This window comes from Mesitornis unicolor, unplaced genomic scaffold, assembly GCF_000695765.1.
Source record: "Mesitornis unicolor isolate BGI_N332 unplaced genomic scaffold, ASM69576v1 scaffold29860, whole genome shotgun sequence".
Lineage (NCBI taxonomy): Eukaryota > Metazoa > Chordata > Aves > Mesitornithiformes > Mesitornithidae > Mesitornis > Mesitornis unicolor.
The window spans coordinates 39552-44251 of record NW_010160838.1 but is presented as its reverse complement, the minus strand read 5'-3'; positions in this window follow the sequence as shown (position 1 = coordinate 44251).

Sequence of the window (4700 nt, the reverse complement as noted above, 5' to 3'; positions counted from 1 at the left end):
TTCCTGCTGGAAACAATGTCAGTCAAAATTGCTGGTTTCTGCAGTGTTGTGACACCTGCAGATCTATTTGGAAATAATCTACCGACATGCAAGTATAGGTTCCTAACTCAGAAGGGAGGAAAAGAAGGAACAGAAAATTGCCTTTGTGCTGGATTTAATATTTACATCTCATGCTTTGCCAAATAGGTTTGTTATTTATAGCAGTAGCAGCAGTAATATTCATCAGTTGCCATGGACATACTAAGCTCACCAAATACAACACTGAACCACAATCTGCGCTGGAGTAATTTTAAAATGCTTTCATGCTGAGCAAAATAGTTTGTATTAAATTTAAGGGTAAAATGCTAGGTTTTTCTAGTGCTGTTTCTGGGATTTCAGATAGAAAAATGGAAATATTTTATTGGAAATTTAATGGGAAGAGCAGTGCTGTATACAGAACCCTAAAGAACTTATTGTCAGTAGGCAGCATTCAGGATTGCAATTTACTGTGCTTAAAAAGCAGAATATATAATGAGAACATCTAGAATTCCATTAATAAGGATATATTTTTGAAGAGCTGAAAAACTAGGTAGAAAATGAAATTTTGTAATTTAACTCTTAATGGAAGCGCCTTTGGGGGGCAGTTACTGCCTTCTGCGTTGCTGGCATCCTTATTGGAAGTGGTCGGTCAGTGAGTCTGAGGTGGGAGAGCAGTCACGCCTGCAGAGCACTGCTCTGATCGAATCCTCCTGTTCGTCATTTGAGGAAGCAATCCTAATTTCTGAAATGCCAGACCTCCAAACTATTGCTAGAGATGCAAATTTTTCTTGGCTGGGATAATTTGGGGAAAGAAAAGACAGAGCAATTATCCACAATTTTATAGACAGAGCCTGTGAAAAGCGTTAAATCTGGGCAAGGAGCTCTCAGTGGATATTTACTGGTTATCCATTGAACCTGGCCTTCCCCTTCCCCACCCCAAAGAACAAATCCAGCAGTAAAAGAGCAGCTGAAAACTGTCAAGCTTTAATACCTATAGATAGGATCATTCCTTAGGGGAGACTTGCTCAAATGCATAATAATATAACCAGGAACTGTAAAAGACACTGAGATATATTAGAAGATAAAAGAAAGCGGACTGAAATTCAAACACAAAAAAATCTAAGTTTTATATGATGAAATACAAAATATTTCCACAGATAAGTGGAGGCTCTTGAGTGAGAAAGTGTTAGAAAGACCTGGGAGGCTGGTTAAATCTCTGAGGATGCGACTTTGAAGAGTTACATGATACTGATAATGGATGAGATGGGTTGTGAGCGGGGGCCCATTGGAGGTGAAAAATCCCCCACAGCAGCGGATCTGAATCCGAATTCGCCTGCTGCAGTGGTTGTAGGGTTGAAAGGGCGGGAGGGACTGAAGCATTGCTTTGGTCAAGTGGAGGAGCTACAGGTAACTGTGGAGCTCCCCAAGAGCATTCCTGAAATAAAGAAGCCTTCTATTAAAGTGGAGGCTCAGCCATGGTGTGGCACAAGCACTGAAGGACAAGGCTGGCTCTGGGGCTCTGGGATTTTTTCCAATGTAGTTTGCAGTATTTTGTGCTAAAATTGAGGAAATTTCATCTGGATTGTGGATAAAGGTATCTGGTTTTAAGTGATTCCTCTACTGAGCCTTTTTCAATTAATGTTGTTACTTTGTAGGTTTTGCTTTTTGTCTTTAACTTGAGTTTTTTTAATGCAGCATTATACTGCAAATCCCCTCAGTGGGACTATGTTTTGGTTTGAGCCTGTTCTGACAGCTACAGCTGAGAACAGCACATTGTTTGATAACGTGGTGATACATCCATCTCCACTGGTAGATGAGTCTGGTTTTAGTTGGCAGGGCTTAGTTAACCCCCTTTACCGTGGTGTGTGTGTCTGATGCAAGCTCTAGCAGTGGATTTTCATATCACATGCGTGGGTTCATCCTCTCTCATGGCTCAGATCAGATCACATTGGAACGCACCTGGTTTTTTGTGAGGCTGCATTCTTGAATGCATTTTGCATTTCCTCTGCTATTTGTGCAATAATCTGCAGCCTGTAGTGGTGGGAACTGGGCTCAGCATTGCTGGGTGGACTCGGGAGCTTGGGGGTGGTGGGTGAGAGTGCCAGCAGTTTGTAGTCAGGACGTAATTACCATTTTTAGGGGGAATCTGCTGGTTTCTGAGAAAGCTGAAGGCTGCCAGCACTGGGATGGGAGTGGGTTTTGCTGTGGGAAGGCAGTAAAGGAAGAATTCAAGGATCCGTCTTGCCAATGAAATACCTGTACTTAGTCCAGTATTGTAAAATTTTTAACAGTTCTATGGTTCAAGACACAAAAGTGATTATGAACTGGCCCCAGTGAAAATGAGCTTTCTAAAAGTAAAATTGCAATGCAATTGCAGAGTAGGGAGCGTTACAGCCTGTTAATAAAACTTTTGGTGCTACCAAGTGGTGGATTGGCCTTTGCAGGTTGCATATTGCTCATATTTACCTCCGAGCTCTTTTCTGTTGCTGAAACAGCCCATGAGCCTGTCCTTCCGTAATAGTTTTCTCTTTTCTTCATCTTTACTTGAAGGGAGGCTTGACAGTTCTCAAATAGACTTAGATATACTGCAGACGTTTTATAGTTTTAGCATGTATTGTTGTGCACAACGTATAATTGTATTTACTTGCTGACAATAAAGAAGTTATAGGAATGAAAAACCCCCACATTACTGCTGTATTCTCTTCCTTTTCATACAGTGCAGTGTGGGAGAGATTACTTTCTTGAGATAAAATTGCAACATATGAAATCCCACACTGAGCTCTTCAATGCATTTTTCTTACAGGGAAAACAAATATGAACAAGAATGAGAACAAAACTCACTGTTACTTTTGTTCAGTTTTGCTTTTCCTTCATGTGTTTTTCATTTACAAACTTTTGCTAGACTGAAAGGGTGTGTGAAGTGAATATGGAGGGAGAACTGTTAAAAATAATTACATACATGTCCTTAAAAACTGGGATGTCTTTAGTCCTTCAAATACTGTTTCTCTTCCCTGAAGTGTAGGGCAGTGTGGCTAAATAAACTACTTCTGTTCATCAGAGCTTCAGCTCAGAAGACTGAGGTCCGCAGGGGACTCCAGCAGGACATGTTTCCCTCCCCTGATCCCGTCTGTAGCCGTTCTTTCCAAATATGAGTACATTTTGCCTAGGCAAAGCACACTTTTGACTCCAACTGAAGAGTTCATCTAATTTCCACTCTCCTGCAATATTTAGCTTAGCTTTCTGGAGGCAAGGAAACCCCAGATATGTGGAATTTAGTAAAAAATGGTCCTGTAGGAGCAGGGATGCTCTGACTCAAAAAGATTTATTGAAAACTCTCTGGAAGTAACGTGACCAGCACAACAGCGATGTTTCGTATTCAGAAGGCTCAGCTCCATCTATTGCAAAAAAGTTGGGGAATTATCATTTGCAGATAAATCTTGTTTCTAAATTGTACTTCTTGGTTGCTAATTTTACTAATTAAAATATCTATCACCTGTGCACGGTCTCAGACTAGGGTAGAATTGGAAGATGGTTGTCTTTGATTTAAGGAGGAATTGTGCAGGAACCACAAATTCTTACCTGAATGAGTGTGTTGTAATTTATCACTGTGTTAGGGCCAGAACATTCTGGTGCTGGAGAGATGCTAAATGAGTGCTGGGTGGATTTGGGCAATAATACATGTTCCTACAGGAGTGTTTGGTAATGCTGTTGCTGAACCATGGCATGCTGTTCTATCTTGGAGGAACCTATGTGGATAGGGCAAGGGATAATGGTCTTTAACTAAAAGAGAGTAGATTTTTGATTATGAGGGTGGCAAAACACTGCCACAGGTTGACCAGAGAGGCTGTAAATGCCCTGTCCAACATTCAATGTTGAATGGGGCTCTGAGCAACCTGATCTGGTTGATGTTGTCCCTGCTCACAGCAGGGCAGTGAACTAGATGACCTTTAAAGGTCCTCTCCAACCCAAGCCGTGATGATTCTGTGATTCTAATTCATATGTTTGCTTTGGAGCTTTAGACAGTGAGACTATAAAATGTACAAAGCAGTGTTTGCCTAGGGCATTGCAGTTTAAATATCGTGTTTTTCATGGAACTTCTTATCAGGTTTCTGTTTGCGTATCTCCTCAGGGAGGAGGGAGCGGAGGAGAGGGGTTGTCAGGAGCTGAGCATCAGAAGAGGTTGCAGACATCTGTGGGAGTCCTCCGTGGGAGTTGTGGTTTTGTAGGAATCACGGCACTGCTTTCCCTGCAGCATAAGAGGCCATTCACCTCGGGAGCAGGACATCGCTGGCACCATGGGGAAGAGGCCACCCCATCTCTCCGTGGGGATTCCAGGTGGGACAACCACCTTCATGCCCTTGGTGGCATTAGGCATGGGAAAATCTCCTGTGCTTTCTGCTCTGCCTCTGCATTTGAATGGGAAACAGCATTCCCTGTTCACTAATGTGCATCATCAGTCTTTCAAAGATGCTTGATTTCTGTTTGATTCTTAATTATTATAATAGTTAAGGCACTTAACATGCTTTAGTGATTTACTTCATTTAATTGGATGTAGTGATTAGAATATCTTTTATATTACCCTCACTGCAGTTTTAATTTAAGATTATAATCTCATGGTCCTTTTCAGCTCCTCTAGCTTTCATTTAGATACTGCTTTTTCTTTTCTGATTTTATTTTGTTCA